Source organism: Vicugna pacos, chromosome 35 (genome assembly GCF_048564905.1).
Source record: "Vicugna pacos chromosome 35, VicPac4, whole genome shotgun sequence".
Taxonomy (NCBI): domain Eukaryota; kingdom Metazoa; phylum Chordata; class Mammalia; order Artiodactyla; family Camelidae; genus Vicugna; species Vicugna pacos.
The window spans coordinates 28,752,365-28,774,978 of NC_133021.1; the positions used below are offsets into that span (position 1 = coordinate 28,752,365).

General features: G+C 36.0%; 1 pseudogene; it reads right to left on the reverse strand.

The window, feature by feature from the left end:
* Nucleotides 1-386: 386 nt before the first annotated feature.
* Nucleotides 387-1,452, reverse strand: LOC102538373 (chromatin target of PRMT1 protein pseudogene; annotated as a pseudogene).
* Between the last annotated feature and the right edge of the window lie 21,162 nt (nt 1,453-22,614).

Consider the following 22,614-nt stretch of genomic DNA (forward strand, 5'->3'; position numbering starts at 1 on the left):
GGTATACACTCAGAAGTAAAGCTGCTGGATCACGTGGTGATTCTATATTTATGTTCTTGAAGGACTGCTGTCCTGTTTTCCACAGAAGCTGTACCATTTGACATTCCTGCCAGCAATAAACAAAAGTTCTGGTTTGTCCATATCATTGCCAGTACTTGTTATTTTCAGTGCTTTGTTGTTGTTGTTGTTTGTTTTTATAATAATCATCCCAAGGAGTGTGAAGGGATACTTTATTTTATTTTTGATTTGTATTTCCCTAATTTTTCCTAATATGATTAATGATATTGAGCATCTTTTCATGTGCTTATTGGCAATTTATATATCCACTTTAGAGAAATGTCTACTCAAGTCTGTGGTGCTATAAAAAAAAACACATATTTACAACCTTTGATTCATAACCAGGTAAATGTACTTTTTAATAAGCAGTGAGATGGCAATTATTATTTTTTTTTCCAGAGGAAAAGAAGGGTTTCATACAACATAGTATCAAAAAGTAAAAGAAACACACTAAATGCACAAACTGGTGGCAAGTCAGTCCGCCTATTATGATAGGTCCTTTCAGCATCAGTCAGGTTTCTTCTCATCTGTTATCTCAAGGTTATTTACAGATGTGTGACTTTAACAAGAGTCTCTCACAGGAGGGAAGTCAGGCTTCAATCATTAGTTTCGGGATCTGTCTGTGCCATGTAGGCATCCAACTCAGCATCCAGGTGTCCTTTTGTTTTTGACATGTATTCATCCAATTGGTTGTCCAGCTGCCCCTTGTTCAGTACAGGGCGAGCAAGGGCACCTCTCCCTCGTCCATGGCCTCGGCCTCTGCCTCCAAAGCCCCTTCTTCCCCGACCTATCATACCTCAACCTCTACCACCGATTCCGCCATGACCCACAGCTCCACACCCTAGGCCCCCTCTCCCAGGACCTCCACGACCTCGAACGCCACCTCTTCTTAAGCCCATTCGGGGAGCTACGGCTCGTCCACCTCGGAGCAGTTTTGACCTCGGAGCGACATCCCGCCCCTAAGTAGGGTTCTCGTGGCACGTCCCCCACGTAGTCCTCCTCTGGGCAAGCCTCTCTGGATTGCTCCCCTGGCCAGGGCCCCTGTGGGTCGGCCTAACCGTGCCTGGATGTTACTTTTACGCAGGCGCTGCTTTAAGCTCTGCTTAAGTTTCAGTGCTGCCTGGACAGAGGGTCTATTCTCCATCTGCTGGGCCGGTCTTCGGTTTCTGGCGCTGGCTAGCTGCTGTTGTTGCTGCACCGAAGCCCGAATATTCACTGGCCATCGGCTGTTTGTTCTTCAGCATATTGGTAAAGCGCTCATTTAGAGACATCTTGGTGGTGCTTTTTAGCACAACTTTCAGCGCTGACTGTGCAGCCATCTTCAAATCCCGAGAATCGAAGGAAACGGACGCCAGTGCTCCTCCCGGGGCCGCCACCACGGCTGCGGAAGGCGGGCCGGGGCCGGCCGAAGCTGAGCTGACGGCGGAGGGGCTCGGTTAGCTCGGTGCGCGGTTGGCTAGATGTGTCAAGCGGTAGGGTGCTGGCTTACTTCGTTGCTGTCGGCCGGCTGTCCGGTCCGCTGGTCCCCCCGCTCTCCCGGCCTGCCCTTCATGCCTTTCACCACAGCCGTCGCCGCCAACTCCCGCCGGCAGTTAAATTTAGAAGAAGGGTAAAGTTAATGAAACCACTTGTCCAAAAGATTAAATATTTTTAGATTTTTTAAAATTATACTTTTCCTGTTATTTTTATTTAAAATGGAATTTTGGATAAAACATCATGAGATTAAAATGATTCTGAGAAACACTTAATGGTACAGAAAACAACCAACTTATATGGTTGAGTGAAAGAGTTCAAATTTAAAATATTATGGTATGATCCAAATTTTGTGAAAAAATGTCACTCACAAAAATTGCTAAGATGAAGCTGGAACACTTCTATGACAATAAATTGTAGGTTCTTTGTTACTTAGCAATTGAGAAATTGAAAAAATATATATGAAACAACAACTCATTTTTATTTTAAGAAATAAATGCATTTAAATCTACATTTTATCCTCTGCCCAAGTCTTATTGTGTTATATGATTTCAACATTTAACATTGCCTTTATTCTTTAGTTCTAATTAATTAATAATTTATTTTATTGTTTATTTTTAATTTATGGGTAGTTAGGAACACACAATTAGGTTAGGACTGTTGCTCCAAACTCTTCACTAGAAAATATCAGGTGATCTGAATAATCAATGTTTTTCCTGAATTGATGCTTTTCATCACAGAACTGAGGTCCTAAGGCACCAAAATAATCCCAAACATAAGGAAAGAAGGCACCTTCAAGGGGACACAATACAAGACCTTCTTAACTGAGGGTAGATACTGGATCTGACAGAAGCTCGTAAGAAATAATCAGCTAAATTTGAAAATCAGTAATGAATTTTTAAGGCTGAGAATAGGCCAGTTTGTGTATGGAAAGCATTGAAGCCACAGATGTTGGGGGAATTTGAATTCACAGATTCTTCTCCACAGACCTCAACAGGCATTCATGAGAAAGGAGGTGACAGGGCTGGCAAGTCCAAGAAAAGTGCAAAAGTGCATATCTCTACCCTCTATCTCCCTTACAGAACAAAGACTTAGGTCACTGGGAAAAGAGCAGTGATCCTTTGCAGCTAGGGAAAGCAAATTAAAAACAAACAACAACAAAACCCTAACACTGGAAAAGAAGAAGGAAAAGATCATGAGCCCAGATCATTAAAGATTTCCTACCACTGAGGGAGGGGTGGAATCAGTGGGAAGTCTCCACTCCCAAGTCCCAGGGAAACATCTGAGACAGAACCAGGAAAAAAAGAGAGAGAGAAGGCTACCCTCAGCCTCACCATCAGATTGTCAAGCACTGATTAATAACAGCAATCTACTGCAGAGGGAGAGACAAGAAGATGGACAGAGTCCTTGTCTGAGAGTCAGGCAAAAAGGGAGGACTTAAAGTGAGATTGGAAGAGTGGGACTCCTCTGCCAAAGGAGAGGAGTCCCACCCTAATCACAAGATAGCACTGGAGGAACGGGAAACCTGTGGTCTACTGAGAGTAACCGCAGCAACAAGAAAACCCGAATCCAGCTCAACGGCCAGCTAAATTGATTCCACTGCCAAACTGAAGTCCTAGCAAAAATCAAGGCCTGCTCAACTCCAGAAATATACTATTTAACTCAGTGTCTAATGTCATATATAATGTGTCCAGCTTCAACAAAAAATCATCAGAGCCACAATAAAGCAAGGGAAAATATGTGCTCAAGAGACAAAGCAATCAGTGGACCTGAGTCAGAGGTGGCTTGGACGTTGAAGATCTCTGACAGGAATTTTAAAAATAGCTGTGACTAAAATGAGAGAGATCTTTGTTTAAAACAGAATACAGATGCACAGATGGAGAATTTCTGCAGAGAGAAACATGAAAGAATCAAATGGAAATGCTAAAAATGAAAGACATAGTAACTAAGGTAAAATATGCGATTACAGGCTCATTAGTCGTCCCAGTACAGCTGAGAAGAATTAGTAAAGCTACGTTATTAGAAATTATCCACGTTGAATAACAAAGAGAATGAAAGAAGGGAAATTTAAAAATACAGAGTAAACACAAGAGATGTGAACAATACTAAAATGTCTACTATGGACATATTTAAAATCTCAGAAGGAGAAGAGAGAATGGAACAGAAGATATTTGAAAAGATGTTGTCTAATAATTTCCCCAGATTAATGAATGACAGTAAACCATATATCCACAAAGCTCAAACAACATCAGGTAGGATGAACACAAACCACACAAAGACATCCCAATAAATCATAATTAAATTGCTGAGTAGTAAAGATGAAAACAATCTTAAAGGCAACCAGACCCTCTGCCCACCAAATAAATGAACAAATAAATAAATAAATAAAGACACATTATATACATATGAACAAAGGAAAAATTATGGCAGACCTATCACCAGAAACTATACAAGTTAGGAGACAATGGAGTAACATTTTTAAAGCACTGAAAAAAAAATCTCTATGTGCGGATTGATAGTTGGCAAAAGAATCAAGAAAGCCCCATAAATGTTTTTAGAACAGTCTCTCTGCATAACTTGCTCTTCCCCAATATTCTGCCCAGTTTATTCTAGTGCCGTCTGTATCCCTGACGTCTGATCTCTCTGCACAGCAATAGTGCTAGGCTCTGTGTGAGTTCTCCTTGCACTGCAGTTCCAGAATTTGCCCAGGTAGAAAGCCTTATAATACCAGGGCTTCCTTTGTTTTCCTTTTCTATTGGCTGAAAATTGTTGTCTACTTTGCTTTTTAGCTTTCTACTTATTGACAGCAGAAAGGGAGTACCTTTTTTTTAAATTGATATTGCTTGATTTAATTACCTTGTGATTTATTAATTCATGGCCAAAAGACATGTCCTCTGATATTTTTCCACTTTAACTGCATTACCAAAATTATTGTCATAAAAAATCAGTTTTTTAAAAAATCACTGTTTCCTACTTACATCTCATTTTGTTCCTAATATAATGTGCGTAGGAGGGTCAGAACACGAAGCTTGGTTGCACGTATGTGTGAGAACTCTGAGATTACCATTTCCTTTTCTCTCTTCTCACAGTTAAGCAACCACAGCTTCTCTACAAGGGCAAGGAATGGTGGTGCACTAGTCTACGGTATCTGAATGAGACAGAATATGACAGCTGTCTTGTTTTTTCATTAATCTGTGAATGCTTTAATCTTTTTCTGCTTTTCTATCCTCATCATCTTATCTTGTGATGAGGACTCATCCTATACTCCGCCTATCGTCACAGCCAAACTGATGACAGTTAAACTTGACTTGGGAATTTATGGAGCATAGTACACTGGCCAGCCTGGGATATCTGCAGTCAACCACAGAGTTGCTTCTTATTAATTTACGTTCCACAGTGTTTTAAGATGGAGGCTTTCCCCACTACACGAAAGTAGAGCGTTCCTGTAAAAGCTTTCATAAGTTAAAATGAGGTGAAGCAAAGTACCACCTCTTTTCTGAAAGTTAATGTTGAACCACTTCCTTTTAAGAAAGACCAACATGAGAATGATAAACAGCTTTTTCGTAAAAGCAAAAAATCCTCTTCAAATTCCCTTCAGTTAATTAAAACTTCCTGAAAGCAGGGCGTGCTTGTGCTCACAGTGCAGTTAGATTGATTGCTGATAATATAACACCCTGCAGTGGGAAGAGCCTGATACTGGTGTCAGAGAGACTTTGGTCCAATACCAGATTGCACTTGTTCATTCGTGTCTTCATCATTGTGTTTCTTTGCTTGGTTACTAAGCTATGCATGCTGCTTTAAACTCTCTGGTAACAGGCATCCTCAGATGAAATACTGAGATAATAATTCTAACACTACAATATATTTATCTGTGTAGTTTTTAGGAAAATGCTTAACATAGTATCTGGCCAGTAACAGGCCAATCAATTAACTCAAGTTCTATGGTACCCTAAACACAGAGTTCTTACATCTTCATGTAATTTGTATTTGGGAATTGTAGATATCCTACTGAAAGAAGTTTTGGTGACCACAAACTCCTATATTTTAAAAACAAACAAACCAACCAAGAAATACTAGGTTATCTGGTATGTTTCAGTGTAGCACAGTCCTGTATCTGTGGCACGTACTTTGCTGTGCTTGGCCCAGTTTGGATTTAAATAACTCAGGTGAAAAGGCTCCCCATGGAGGCTCATGTACTTGGTAACAAATCTCACTCCTACATAATTGTTCCTAAGATTCTGCCCAGATTTCCCTTTGCTCGATTTTGTCTCATCACTTCTCATTAAAACAAGGCACAAGAAATACTAAGTATGAGAATGCTGCATGATAGTTAACTCATTTTAATTTTAGACATTTCCACATTGTCACCATTTTCATTTTTATTTGGAACAACCACTTGAAACACAACTTCAAATATTTCACTAAATGAAAAGATAAAGGTTTCCAGTGGATAGCTGATCCCAATTTAATTTCCCCCTCCTTCTTTAATAAAGGGAAGAGATTGTCTGAAGTATACTCTGGATGCCTGCAAACATTTTAAATGCTTCACTCAGATGCAGAAGCATTGATTTTCGTAGATCCCATAATCTACTAAAAAGTGCTTCTTTGTGATTTGGCAGAGAATATAGTTTAATTTTATAACCATCCTGTGTGACCCACATCAGTCATGCTACTCAGACTTAATTTATTGTGCCAAGCATTTAGAAGGTGAAGGTCATTGTTGTCTCTGTAGGACACAAAGCCCTTGATTCATGGCTTAGAAGCATCAAGGTTTTATATGTTGCAATCTATTGTTTGCTGTCTTTATTCACAAAGGTATCTTCAGTTTACATTGCTTTTGGCATCATGAATGATGGGTCTTATCAACAGACCAGCCTACTGTGATCATGCCACCTGGATCTGCTGTCAATCACCTAATTGCTTTAAAAATATCTGCATGCACACAACTTGAAGTGGGTCCCTCTTTACAGTGGGAACAAGTATTACAGAAAGAGGGGAAAAAAAAGAAAAAGGTTTAAAACTCTTATCTGCCTTTCATTAAGAATTCAATCCTTTCTTTATATAATGACTCCCACTGGAACAATAAAACAATTTACACCTTTAAGGCTTTTTGTAACACTTCTCTTCCACAGCAGAACTCTTACACTTAATTGTCATGTACTTTAAGAACAACAAGCTTTCTCTGTTACATAGGAGGCTGTATAATGCAAATTAGTTAATTAATTCATGGTAATAAGCTTTATAATGACATTACAGTAACTTCTGTGTGCCAGTTTCCAGTTAAAAGAATGGGTGGGAACTCAGTTATAGTTGTTTTCAGCAAATGTGTTACTTTAGTCTCAGGTGCCCTTACCCAAATATTCTTCAAGGAAAAGACAATCTACTCTTTCTCTAAAGCCCACTTTTGGGATTCCTTCCTGAAGGAAGTCTATTCCCAAAGCTCCGCAGTTACCTTCCACTAATACTGCATCATCTCCTCTTCTGCACGGGGTATATTTTGCTCCTTTATTGCAAATTTTTTTGAGTGCGGGGACTTTAATTTTGTTTTGTTCCTCTTGATATTCACAGCCTCAACACAGCATCAACTGTATGGCAGATTCTCAATGAAATGAGTGAATTCTAACTCCATCTCATCAGCAATAGTAAAATCCATGCATCAAAAAAATCCCCAGCAAACTCAAATAATTTGGTTCCAATGAGACATTATTAGTATAAATACATTCCCCAATGAAACAAGGTTTTATATCATCCCAGCCTTCTTGCCTTTGTGTAACACCTTATGAAGACTGAACACAAGTATTCCCTTGACCTCACCCCACAATTTAGGATGCTTAATTTTCCTGGTGATTCTTGGATCTATTTCATGAGGCTATGCTTATTGAGTAGCTTATTAATTTGAACAAGTTTTAGCTTATTGACTTTTTGAGTAAATATTAAACCAGCATGGATTTTAACTGTATTTTGAAAACATTAAAATCCTAATAACAGTGAGAGCAGTGAAGTACAATTATTGGTATGACTGAATAGCATGACAAAAATTAGAACAAAGAATTAAACTATAGCAAATGTACTCAACTGGAATTGGATCCATGAATGAGTTTCAGAGAATCCATAAATCCCTGGAATTCCATTTAAAAGTGTGTATTACATTTTTCAACAGATTATCCCCAAATTCCAAGAACTACTGTTACAAAACCAAATACCCCTTGATATATAATTTTCCTTATAACTCACTCGCACAGCCACCTGCAGACAATCTGATTATTTTCAATTTCTGTATAATCTCAGGATTAGATTTGTTAAATAGACACGATCAGAGAAAATATTTTTGTTGAAATATGGGATGCATTAAATTTATTATAAACAAGTTAACAGAGACCTGTTCCCTCAAAAATGTGCTGGAGTAAAGAAAGAGCCATCATGTAGAATGTTTTTACATGTTTGTATATAGTATGAAAAAATGATCAGGGTAGATTTAGACAATTGTCCTAGTGTTTCCTGCATTGTTTGTTATAAAAATCATCCTAGTCCCACTGACAAATTCCAGCATGATTGTCCAAAGTCAACTGATACTTTACTCTGTTCCATTGATCTATGTGTTTGTCCCCATGCCAATATCATGGACTGTCTTGAACAGTAGCTTTATAGCAAGCCTTAAAATCCAACTCCTTTTTTTTTTTTTCAAAATTATTTTTTTTTTAATGTCCTCTGCATTTCCTTATACATTTTAGATTCAGCATGACAATTTCCACACAAAAAAATTACCAGGATTTTTTTGATAAGGCACTGGATCTAAATATGTATTTGAAAGAGTTAATACCTTAAAATAAATGATCATGGTACATCTCCCCATATATTTATAGCCTTTTATAGTGTCTTGCAACAATTCTTTGCAATTTTCTCTCTACAAGTCTTGCATCATATTTTTTTTATGTACACAAGTTATTTCATGACATCCTATGCCACTGTAAATGATGTTTAAATGTGTTAAGCAATACTTTAATATGAATAACATTTAAATGTATTAAAATAATGCATATTGAAATTTATTTCCAATTGTTTGTCGCTAATGAACAGAAATGTAATTGATTTTTATATATTAATCTTGGAACCTTGCTAAATATTAGTTCTAATGCCTATTTTTAAAAGAAAACCTAGAATTTTCTACCTACACAATTATTTTGTCTGTGAATAAATGCTTTTTTACTTCCTTTTTTAAAATATGCTTACTTTTTTTTCTTTTTTCCCCTTATTATTCTGGACAGGACATTCAATATTTATTAAAGAAAAAGCATGAGAGTGAACATTCTAGATCTGTGCTTGACTTACAGTATTATGTTATATCTTGTTTTATTGCAGATGCCTTCAATCAGGTTTGGAAAATTCCATCCACTTTAGTTTTCTGTAGTTTTTTAATCAGAAATGAATGCTGAATACCACTTCACACCTGTCAGAATGGCTATTACCAAAAAGACCAAAAATAATAAATGTTGATGAGCATGTGGAGGAAAGGGAACCCTCATGTACTGTTGGTGAGAATGTAAACTGGTGCAGCCACTATGGAAAACAGTACAGAGGTTCCTAAAAAATTAAAAATAGAACTACCCTATGATCTAGCAATTTCACTGCTAGGTGTTTATCCTGAGAAAATGAGTACACTAATTTGAAAAGACATCTGTACTCCGATGTTCACTGCAGCATTACTTACAATAACCAAGATATGGAAGCAACCTGTAGCCACTGATGGAGGAATGGATAAAAAAGACGTGAGATATAGATACAGATACACACACACACAAAATAGAATACTAATCCATAAAAAAGGAAATGTTGCCATTTGCCACAACATGGATGGATCCAAAGGGTCTTATGCTAAGTGAAATAAGTCAGACGAGTACTGTATAATTTCACTTATATGTGGAATCTAAAAAGCAAAACAAACAAATGAAAACAGAACAGAAACAGACTTGTAGATAAAAAAGAACACTGGTGTTTCCTAGAGGGAGGAGGGTTGGGGGCAGGAGAAATATAGATGAAGGAGATTGAAAGGTACAAACTTTCAGTTGTAAAATAAATAAGTTATGGGGATATAATGTACAGCATAGAGAATATAGTAAATAATTTTATAATAAATTTATATGGTGAACTCTTGAAACTAGTTATAATAATGTATACCAATTCAATAAAAAAGAAATGAAGGTTGGATTTTGTCAAATGATTTTTTGAACTATTGAGATGATTGTATAATATTTCTCCAATATTTTGTTAATATGGAGTGTTATATTGATCTTTAAAAGTTAAACCAAAACCAAATTATGCATTCCTAACATAATTTCTGCTTAGTCATGATGTATGTTTTTTTTATATGACTGAATTTGATTTCCTCATATTTATTCAAGGAACTACAACATTGTTCATGAAAGACATTGGACTATAATTTTATTTTCTTTCATAAAATCTGGCCTGGTATGATAAGGACATTACTGTTCTCATAAAATTAAGTGTTCCCTCTTCTATTTTCTGAAAGAGTTTAAGCAGGTTTGGTATATTTTTTCTTAAATATTTGATAGAATTTGTCAGTTAAACCATGTGGTCTTGGAATTTTCTTTAGGGGAATAGTTTTGACAATTTCTGTCATGCATTTGTGGTTATACAGATGAATGAGTTTGTGTCTTTCAAAGAATTTGGCCATGTCATTTGTTTTAACTGATATAAAGTTGTTCGTAACATTTCCTTAATATTACACAAATGCCTGTAGGTTCTGTAATGATATTCCTACTTTGATTCCTTATATTGGTAATTTGTATCTTTACTCTTGATCAAACTAGAGATTCATTCATTTTATTGATAATTTTAAAGGTAAGCTTTTGATTTCATTGCCTTTCTTCATTGCTCCTCCACTTCTATTTCTTTGGTTTCTAGTTACTTTATTTTAAAAACAAAATTACCTTTGCTTAATGACTCTCCTTTTTCTATCTTCTAAATATGGAAGATTAGTTCACTGATTTTACCCTTTCTGATTTTTCTAATATGAGCTTTTAAAGTTAAGTATTTCTCACCAATCAGTGTTGCAGCTGAATCTCATAAATCTAATAGGTTTTATTTTTATTTTCATTTAATTCAAAATATTTCCAAATTTCCCTTTTAACTTCTTCTTTGACTCATAGACTATTTAGAAGCATGTTAGAAATTTTCCTAATATCTATCTTATTGTTTCTGATTTATTTCCATGGCAATAATAGACCACAGTGTGTATGATTTCAGTAATTTCCAATGTATTGAGACTTTTTGTATGGCTGAACTTATGTCTACACCCTTGTAATAAATTTGTATTGTATTTTTTGGGACGGAATCCTCTATAGATACCAATTAAATAGGTTTGTTTCATATTGGTTTTCAAATTTGCCATATCCTTACTGATTTTTATCTATTTTTTTCATCACTTACTGAGAGAATGACATTAAATTTTCCAGTCTTAAATAAGGATTTATCTTTTTAGTACTACTAACTTTAGCTTAATGTAGGTTGAAGTGCTGTTAATAGGGTACAAGAGAATATATATATATAGTATGCATATATAATGCATTATAATATATATTTATGTATTATGTATATATGTATTATATAGTATAATTGTACAGTAGAGAGAAATAATATTATTTTATTCATCAATAAAATGCATAAAAGCTTAGTACTTATATCATTTTATTATTAGAAGTGTTATTAATAGGATAACTTTTACAAAGCAATTCAAGCATCATCTGGAAACCCAGCAAAAAAAGTAAATATTATGAATCATTACATTTATTATTTATATCAACCAATTTCTCAAGCTATCCTTTCCCTTTACTGTGTTAAAAATGTAAAACCATCTATAATATTGACTTGATGATATATATATACATATATATATGAAATAAAATCTTCAAGTAACATTTTTATTGCACAGAGACTTTTTAAACGAACTGACACCAGAATAGTAAAAAAAAAATATTTAGAATACAATATATTTATAACATTGAGCAAATATAAACTAATGTAAAATAAATTTTGTGACTGAGAACAAATAATTTTTTAGAGCAAAACAGAATAGATTAAGAAAATGCAATGACAGGGGACAATACATTATTTTGTTCTGGCTAAGCCTAAACAAATAAATACATAAATAAACACATAATGACTTTACAGTAGTTTAAGGACAGAGACCAAACATCTAGAAACCATTAAAGCCAGAATGCAAGGGATGAGCAAATTTGTGACAGTGTCTCTGTTTAAGTGTCTTTCAAAGTTTTCCGCACAAAATCTGAATTTCTTTAACTCATAATGTGCTTAGTGCAGATGTTTCTACCAGAGGCCTTAAAGTCACTGAGCACAGCTTTAGAGAACACTATTATCATAAAGCATCATTCGAAGTCTGAGAGCCATGTTTTGATACTGTCTAATCTCCTAAGTGTTTCGTAGCACTCTAATACTCCGGGCAAGGATATTCAACCTTCACTTCTCCACTATCTATAATATTTCCTGAGTGTTGTGCATTTCTTACTATGTTTATTTATTCTTTTGACCAGACTAATTAAGAAACCAAGACTAATTTAGGAAAAACATGGGCTGTATATGGTATGTAACATAAGCACATATTAAGGGATTCAGGATTATCTTCTGCCTTCTATTTATAACTAATAAATGGCCATTAGACAGAAGAAAGCAATCATTTTTGCCATGCCACCAAGTGTATATGTTACCACTTTTCTATCACTGACAAATACTTAATACCAAAAAAAAAAAAAAAGCATTAAGATTTGGCCATTCAGCAGTTTACTATTATGTCGTTGGGGTAGTAGTGTTTTTGTTACGTCACCAAAAGCTCGTTTGATTACTTGAATACACTCTCTGATTGCTGGTTTGAACTGTCAATAAAGTGCTTTTGGTAAAGTCTATGCTTTTAAAACCTAATTTTCAGCTGCCAAGGGTGCTTGGTACTCTGTACAGGAAGTACCTCTTATCTAAACACACATGTAAGACATGGAGAAACAACAGGTAGTCACTCATGAACATCTCTAGCAGAAAACCAAAACCAGCCTGACCAAAGTACATTCAGAAAATTCAGAAAAAATTAGTGTTTCAGCAAATGGTTTATATTTCTAGATGCTAGGAATATGTTCTCTCATCCATAGGGTAAAAATACATATTTATTTAAAGAAACAAGTCATTATTCCAAAATTGGTTATTACTCACTTGTGTAGTAAAAATAGATGGTTTTACTTTTAAATAGAGACTCATAGATTGGCCTTAATATTTAGCATTATTTAAGCAAAAACCCAACTGCACATTAAAATGAAATTCTGCAGAAACTGGATTTATTTCAGCCATGTAAAAAGTAAGACAAAGCAAAATATTACCTACCCAGGGGAGGAAAAGTAAAAGTCAAGTAAAAAAGTATAATAATTTCTAAAGCACCACCAATATAACTATAGACAGATGAGAACCTAGTCATGAAACTAAGGGAAAACACTGACAAATAAGTAAAACCTTCTGTGGTTGTGATTTTGGAAGAAGAAATAATATCAATATTTAATTCTTGGGGTTTAAAAGGTTATCTAATCCAACTGTGTACAAAAGTAAATATTGCATTCTATGTATTATTTTAGTGTTTGTGTGTTCATGCACATACTTTAAGTTTTCATTTTCATATGGGCTTTGGGGGAACGGAGGATAAAGAGTGAAAGTAGGCTGAGTGATTTTCTGTGCAGTGGGGTGTGGCAGATGAAGTGCTAGCAAGAGGCAAGAGTACAGGTGATAAATAAGAGAATCTCAGGACTTCCTTATCGCCCTTCCCTTTGTGGTCATCCTGTGCCCTATACCTGGAAGTGCAGGTAGAAGGCTACCTTCCCCAGAATATCTCCTGTAACTTGATGTCTCATCATGAGCTAAGGACAGTGAACACAGTGCATACACATCTACTCCATCTACTCATACACAGATGCCTTTGCTTCTGAGCCAGCCTCCGAGCAGCTGTGACCACTGGCTAGTCCACAGCACACTTTGTTGAAACCTAATTTCCATTAAAGTGCCAACCAGTATCTTTTCTATTTGTCTTCTTTCAGCTGTGATTATAAACCTTAATGGAACATTTGCATCGCCTGGAGAGTTTTTGAAAATTCTAGTGCCCAGGACTGACCCTAGAAATTCTGACTTAATTGATTTGGAGAGGGGGAATCTAGATGTCAGCTATTTTTAAAAGCTCCCCAGGTGATCCCCTGGTATAGCTAGATGCAGCTGTCCCTGGGAGGGAATGTACATGCAGACCTATGAAGATTCAGTGAGAAAGAGCTTGTCAGATTCTTTTATCAGTTTCATGAGAAGCGCTGAGGCAAAGGCGTGTTGAAAGAACAGCACAGGGTAGAAAAAGAGGATGTAGCAAATTTGAGGGCACTGATTCAGAGTTGCTCAAGACCTGCTGTCCCAGATCACAAGGAGCATTAGAAGTCAGCTTTCTTATTTTAAAGTCAAGCTGTTTTCTCTGCAAGCTATGTCTCTTGACTTTGGATCTGGGTCAGGTAACACAAATTATTTTTAGCCATCACACCTCCTCTTTGATGGTTGGAATACTTTCTAACATCATGTCTATAGAAACTTTAATAGGTGAAGCTGAAGGCACCAGATTGGTCCCTTTTCTGTTGGTATTTCTCATGACTTTGTTTAAGTTTGCTAGATACAGTAAAACAAAAAAAAGCTGCTGATTTTCAAGTATATATTATAACTTAGGGTGACATCTTGTAAGGCATCCGTGCCCTATTTTACAGTGATTCTTACCTACTCCATGATTAAATGAGACAGTATTTCATAATGTGAGATGTAAAAGTTAAAAAATTTAGGAATCTTTCAAATATAGCAGGTTAAGGATTCTCTCCTTAAGCTTACTTGAGATGATATTTATATTTCCTTTGAGATGTGCACATTTCCATATCCACAAAAAGGGTTCTATTATGAGCAAGTATATTACAGGCAAAGGGATAGACAATTTTGTCCCAATTCTTGTTACTCAAAACTTTGTCCAAACCAGAGATATTGGAATAACCTGGGAGTTTATTAATGCAGAATCTTGAAACCCACCAGATGACTTATAGGTAATTAAAATTTGAATCACTCAGATACAAAGCATGCTTTCTGATCTGCTGTACTCTGTTGTCAGTGGAAAGTAATGTTCTTTAAGAAAATTTAATGAGCAAACTACAGCCTCAGGAACCAGGAAGTTTGCATTTCATTCTTGGTTCCATCATTCACTTAATTTTTTTTTTCTGTCATGCACCTGACTTCTTTCCTGTAATTCTTCATTAGTAACTGAAGGAGTTGAACTACATCATTGTACTGGTCCACCGTTCTATATGTCTCTGATAAATCAGTTTGAAAGAGTAGCAAATCCCAGGATCTAAGGCTGTGCTAGAACAGTGGAGAGGATAAAAGTACTTATGATTCTGAAGTTTTTTCCCTCCCAGTACCAAATCAGTCTGCCTAGCAACTAACAAATAGAAGTTTCGTGACAATAAGAGATACGGACAGTCACGTACCCATAAACCCCTACAATGCGTGCACAGACACTCACACAGATACTTTCTCCCAGTGACAAAAGCAAATGAAGGCCAAGTAGCAACCCGTTTGTTCCTCCTGCACTATCAGAGAGCTAGCATTTTTAAGAAGCATTATAGACTCAACATATGTACATGCATTTATTCATGTGCATTAAATGGTTGGCAGCTCATCAGTGTTCTAACTCTAATAGGCTGATTTAATTTTTTAAGTTCAGGAAGAGCGATTATAAAAATAATCCAGTGGCCCTTATGTTCAGGTTCTGGTAGCTTTTTCCTTTGGAAATCCTTGGGGACCAACACATTTACAAAAATTTCACAATGTACAAAAGGATTTCCAGGGCTCCTGCTGAGGTTCTTGCACTTTGCAACCCTCACATGTTATCCCAGGTAGGCATGCTTATCCAGGAGAAGGATGGAGTGAGGTTGCCTCCATATGTAGGGAACACTCAATCAAATCGCTCTAGATTATGGAAATTTTCAGAGATGTGAGAAGTGCAATCAACAGCCATCCTGCAAATGACCAGTATTGTCCATAATCATGATCAAATCCAGATTTACTCTTTAAGGAACTTAAAAAGGCTAAATAGTTGGTGACTATCATTTGAAAAATGTGTTCAAATATACAAATGCCAAGATTACTTATAAAAAGCAAAAATTCAGATATATTCCATATATTCAGAATAGAAAAACTTAAAACCCATTTGTATGTACACAAGATGGAATATTACACACTTAATAAAATTGATATGTTAAAGGCCATTTAGTGACACCAAAATGCTCACAATACTATATTGAGTAAAAATAAAATCACCACACAAAATGCACCACTTCAGAAAGTTAACACCTTCTTTTTAATCATTTATCTCCATCACAAACAACCACTTTTTAAAAACACATTTTAGCATCTCACACCAGCAGATTAAAAGTCATGAGTCACTGAGGTGGAGACAGAAACCGGTGGTGCTGCATTGGACTAAGAGTGAGGAAAGCTGGGCAAGTGGAATGAGACAGGAATAGATAGGAAACAGATATGGAGTAGGCGTCTGTGCGTATGTGTGTCTGTTCAGTAGGCAGAAGTATTCAGATGTATTTGATTAATCATGAATTAACAGAATCACATCAATGTCTCTCCCCTTTCTTACAGATTTTATCTTTAAGAGAAGTTGTAGGTTTATAGGAAAAAACTGAACAGAAAGTACAGAGTTTCCTTATGCAGGCTCACCCCCGCCCCCCACAACTGCCCCTATTATTCACCCTTATTACTAGCGTCTTACATCAGTGTGATACCTTCATTACAACTGATGAGCTAACACTGCTACATCATTGTTAACTAAAGTCCACAGTTTACATCAGAGTTCACACTTCGTGTTGTACAGTTTATGGGTTTCAACAAATTCATCATGTTATGTATCCACAATTACAATATCATACAGAATAATTCTACATCCTAATAAGAATCCTGTGTACTCCGCTTTTTCATCCACTCTACATTACCTGGAACACCTGGCAACCATGGACATTTTACTGCCTTTATAGTTGCCTTTTTGAGAATGTCATATAGTTGGAATCATACAGTATGTAGCCTTTTTAAATTGGCTTCTATGCATTTAAGGTTGTTTTATATCTTTTCGTGACTTGATAGCTCACTTCTTTTTATTGCTAAGTAATATTCCATTGTATAGACATACCACATTTAGTATATTCATTCACATATTGAAGGATATCTTGATTGTTTCCACGTGTTGGCAATTATGAATAAATTTCTATAAACCTTCATATACAGGGTTTTTCTGGGTATAAATTTTCAAACTATTCACGTGAATATCAGGGAGGATGATGGCTGGATTGTATGCTAAAACTAAGTTTAGCTTTGTGAGAAACTGTCAGACTGGCTTCCAAAGTGGCTGTACTAGTATTCCAGCCAGTAAGGAATGCAAATTCCTGTTGTTCCATGTTTGTGGTCATATCGTGCACTCTAACTATTTTGGTTTGAGTCATCTAATGAGGATTTAGTAGTACTTTTTTGTTTTAATCTGAAATTCCTTAATTACTTATGATGTTGAACATCTTTTCATATGCTTATTTGCCAAATGTCTATTTTTTGGTGAGATACCGGTTCAGATACTTTGGCTCTTTTGAACTGGGTTAATTATTTTCTTATTGTTGAGTTTTAAGAGTTAGTTGTATATTTAGGGTATGAGTCTTTGAATAGATATGTGTTTTGCAAATATTTTATATACATCTGAGTTTCTGACCTGTATTATTTTCTTTGTTTCTGAAGAACTTTGAACAGTTCTTAGAAGGCTGGTCTACTCAGTTTCTGTTAGAAAATGTCCCCTTCACTTTTGTAGGATATTTGAATTGTATATAGAATTTTAGGTGGAGCAGTTTAAGTGCACTACACTTTCTTCTTGCCTGCATGGTCTCTCAGAAGCAGCCCATTGTAATTCTTATCCTTATGATTCTATATATAAGGTGTTTTTTCTCCTTCTGCCTTATTTTACAACTTTGGTTTTCTGAAGTTTGATTATAATGTATCTAGATTTTTTTTTTTATATTTATCCTGCTTAGTGTTCTCTGAGTTTCCTGCATCTGTGGTTTGGTGCCTGTTATTCATTTTGGAAATTTTTCAATCATTATTAATTCAAATGTATCTTCTGTTACTTTTGAAATTTCTTCTTCTTGTCATTTTCTTACATGTATGTTGAAACTTTTGTAATTGTCCCATAGTTCTTAGCTATCCCATTCCACATTTTAAAAATTATTTTTTCACTTCGTTTTTCATTTTGGGAAGTTGTATTGATATATCTTCAAGTCACACTTCAATATCACTGGTCACATTCAGTCTACTGATGAGCCCATTAAAAGCATGTTTCATTTGTTTTAGTATTTTTTATTACTAGCAGTTCTTTTTGACTCTTAAAAATTCCATCTTTCTGCTTACATTACACGTTCTCTTACATATTGTCCACTTTTTCCATTAGAACCCTTAGCATATTAATCAAAGTTATTTTAAATTACCAGTGTAATAATTTTGAAATATCTACCACATCTGAGTCTGTTTCTGATGCTACTTTGTTTATTCAGATAATTGTGTTTTTCCATTTTTGCATGTTTTTAAATTTCTTGTTAAAATATAGACATGATGTATCAGGTAAATGGAACTGAGATAAATAAATGGATCTTTCATTTGTGGTCTTTTTATTTATCTGGTTAGGGTTTCTATGTTCTGCTTACTGTTTGCTGTAGCTGTGTGTGTCAGAGAATAAATTTTTTTCTGGTGTCCTTGCTTTTGTCTCTTTGGTCATCCTTGGGTTTTCTCAGAAACTCCTTTTTAAATAGTGTCTGAGACTTGCAATCCCTTCAGCTGTAATCCCTGGCTATTATAGGAGAACCCTGTTGAAGTTGTGCCTGGGGAGGAAGAGGAAAAGTGTTCTATAGTCCTGTGTTTAGACCTCAGTCAGTCAGTGAGCCCGTGTCCATAGGCCATTACTTTCACAAGGCTTCCCAGGCCCTCCCCCGCTAGGTGAAGCAGCACATCTAGTGTGGCCTGGAGTTGAGTATTTGCCTTCTTCCAGGTTAATCAGGCTCTGCTGAAACCCAGGTGTGTTAGGTCCAATAATGGTTTCTTTTGAGGGCAGTCCTTTGTTAAGGAGGAGAGAACATTCTTTTTCCCTCTCACTCCCAGAGGTACAAGGGGACTTTTCTTTGATTGTCATCCTGAGAATCTGTGGGGACCCTGGTGAAGAAACTCAGGAAAGTATGAGGGCTGTCCTAGGACTGTCCTCCCCTCTGGAGTTTTTCACTCTCCAGCTCACATCCGTGGAGCCTCTGGGCATTCCTGTCACAGCTGGAGTTTTCCTATCAGTGCCCGCTCCAGCCACCTCTATTCTTGGAATTCTGGCCCCATTAAGCTGTGATTCTAGGAATCCACTTGTCCTTCCAATTTTACTGGAAATGGTTTGCCCTGTGACCTTAACTCTCAGATGGATCTAATAGCTGTTGCTTTTCAGGGTTTTTTTTTTTCCTCCCACATTTTTTCTTGTGAGGACGCATTGATAACTTCCAAGCTCTTCATATTGATGGACTGGAAACCAGTAGTTCAGAATTAAAATTTTTGAGCTAAAAAAGCATACCATGTTACAATAGACTTATTTATGGATGAGGAAACTATGATGCTGATTACACACATAAATTTCCAAAATGACAACTTTAGTAAGTTGCTCAGTTGTCTCTAACACATCTCATAGCTTACAGCTTTATGCCCTCTTTCTTATTTCACCATACAAAGCCCTCTCAAGGACCCTGCACTATTTTTGACATTTCCCTTCAACTCTTCCCTCGCTACTGAATACTTCTCATCAGAATTTAATATGATCAATTCTCTCCCATATGGAAACAAGTATTTCCACATGGCTGCTGCCCCATCTCTTCCCTTATCTTCCCAGCTGATCTTTACAAGTACATCTTATTCAGAATGGCTTGAAGTGTTATCAGTGGAGATGTATATACAATTCATGGACGTGTGAGAGATGCTCCATGGGAGGCAGGAAGAGAAAGCCAGAATTACAATTATGATTTATTTTGATCTCATTCTCTTTAGGTATATTCTGACTATTCTCTCTATTATGTACTATGTGTAAATAAATAAATATACATAAGAGATATACTCAGAACATTTACTCATGAGAAACACAAAACAAAGAATTTAGAAACTGTTGTAAATGATTCCTAAGTTTGTGCTAAGAGCAAATATGGTTTGACTATGTAATTATGAATATATTCCCAGGGACTCGTGTGATCATTTTCTCATTTAATAAATACGTGCCTCTGCAGATACGTTAGTGGTACAGATGTGAATTGAGTGCTTGGTGTCCATTATCTGACATACCACCTCGAGGACTTCTTTTGGTGGTTATTATCACCATGTTTATATCTCAGGTGTGCAAGTTTTCTGTGTCTCAATGTTTTACAAACACGTCAATTCCTAGGAGTTCTGCTGATAATAAGATTCTATGCAAGATACAGAGGGAGATAAAAAAACAGTTCAATCACTCTATATATTCGTCTGAGAACAGACACATTCTCATCATTCTAACTGAACTTTTTCTTTTATCTCATCTCTCACATCCCAAAGGTGTCCCTGCTCCTATGTGTGATAATTTATTTCAATGCTTCTTAAAAGTGCACAAATTAAAGTGAAATAAAGAACAGTAAAAGAACAAGACATCTGTATTTATGACATAATAATACATGTTCGTGGTAGATCATGTGCTACTGATTCTTATTTATTTGATTTTATGAGGTAATAATTGAATATTGTCAAAATATCTGTACCCACATGAGAATGTACTTTTTTAGCATTCATAAGGATCTTAAAATTTATCTTACTAAATCCCATTATTGTCAGGTAATAAAATGAGCTCCACAGAGGTTAAGTTATTGATAAGATTTAATTTGTAGGTAGAAGCAGAACCAAGAGAACCCAGCTATGATGGTTAATATTATTTGTTAATTTGACTGGATCATGGAGTATCCAGATGTTTGGTCCAACATTATTCAGGGTGCTTTTGGATGAGCTTAACATATAAATTGGTAGATGGAGTAAAACAGATTGACTTCTCTAATGTGGGTGGGCCTCATCAAATCAACTGAAGGTCTAAATAGAACAAAAAGGCTGACCTCCCCTAAGCAAGAGGAAATTCTTCCCACCCAATGGCGTTTGAACTGGAGCATTAACTTGTCTTGGGTCTTAAACCTGCTGGCTTTCTGACTGGAACTGTACCATTGGCTCTCCTGGATCTCTAGCTTGCCAGTTCACCCTGAAAATCTTGGGACTTGTCAGCCTCCACAATTGCATGAGCCAATTTTTGTTATAATAGATCAATCTTCTATGTATAAGGATACAGATATAGATCCACAGATATATCTATCCTATTGGTTCTACTTCTCTGGAGAACCCAAATATATGAGGCATTACATCTCATCAAAGACCTTTTACTATTTTTCCACTCTGTGCTCTTCATTGAAATTTAATATTGGCTGGGGGAGGAGTAGCACATCACACACTCTAGAGTCAGTATGCCCTTTGCTGCCCCGAAAGCCCTAGGGGAGCTTCAACAGGATGGGAAGAGGGGGGATAGCGTGACACAGGAAGTAAGACTGCACCTCCATGACTGGCCTGCAACAGCATGCAGAGTCATCCTTTAGTGAAGGAATCCTGCACCTGCATTTTGAATCTTCAGGTTGCTTGTCAGTACACTCATCATTTTGTGTTAGTTTTCATTCTCTGATAAGTCTGGGAATAAAGGAATACCATGAGGTTTCCCCAACAAAATATATATGTATTTACTGTTATAAACATTAATCACAATTACCATTCATTTCCAAATTTAAATCCCCAATTTTTGAGTGCATAATATATTTATGTCATATAAGTATATTTATATACATATATACATCATAAAGCTTTGGTCAGTCATATGTTACTAATTTTCTCTATATATTTAAATGCAGGGGGATAGTATTATTTTCAAGACAACTGTGAAATATATTAATAATGTTTTATGTAATGTAACTCAACTATAACAACAGGATCGAAATATAGTATCAATATCACACATAATATAACTCATTATAACAGCAGTGCATAACTCTTATTACTGTTTAAAATTTAATTTCAGATTGATTTTATGCAGTTTATGTTTTGAAGGACATATGGACACTCAGATCCAAGTCTGTATATTAATGAGCTAAGCTGCATTTAAATTTCCGCTGTGTCTTTCTTTGATAGTAATTTTCAAATAAAATCTATTATAATACTGACAAGTGTATGCATCTCAATGAAATAAACCAAAGTTCATTTCTTAAAGACCATGATCTTAGGAATAAAATACTGTTAAATACTTCATGATTTATTTCACAAGCAGCTAAAAAAGAATAATAGACAGAGGTCATCAGATTTCTCTACTGCTATTTTATGATGTTGGTCAAAGGGTACTTTACTTTTCTCCACATTAGAGATTTGATGGCCTCAGCTTCATTTTAATAACACAGAAATTAAAATGAACCCAGGTCTAGTTTGACCCTCATTTGTATTCAAACGGCCATTATGGAGATTGAAAGTAGGGAAGAGTGGTCAAATATTTTGAACGAGAGTTCTGTGGGAAGAGGGCAGTTGGAGTTGATACATTAAGTCAATAGAGTTAATAGATTTATAAGAAGGGAAGTCTTCCTATTTGTTCTACCTGCAGAGGTAAACTGGAAAACTTACCCTTTTCTCCATATTTAACTAGTAATCCCTTATTAACATGCTTCTTACTGCACTGCACAGCTAACCAAGAGGACTGAGGAAGGGTATTGGTTAATCAATTTCAAATAAGCACCTGGAGGTGGGGAAAGAAAAGCAGGGGAGTGGGTTAAGTGCTGGGCTCTGGTGAGGCAGCAGTTCCTCCTCAGGAGGCCAGGTGGTGGCTCAGGTTTAAGAGACAGTTCA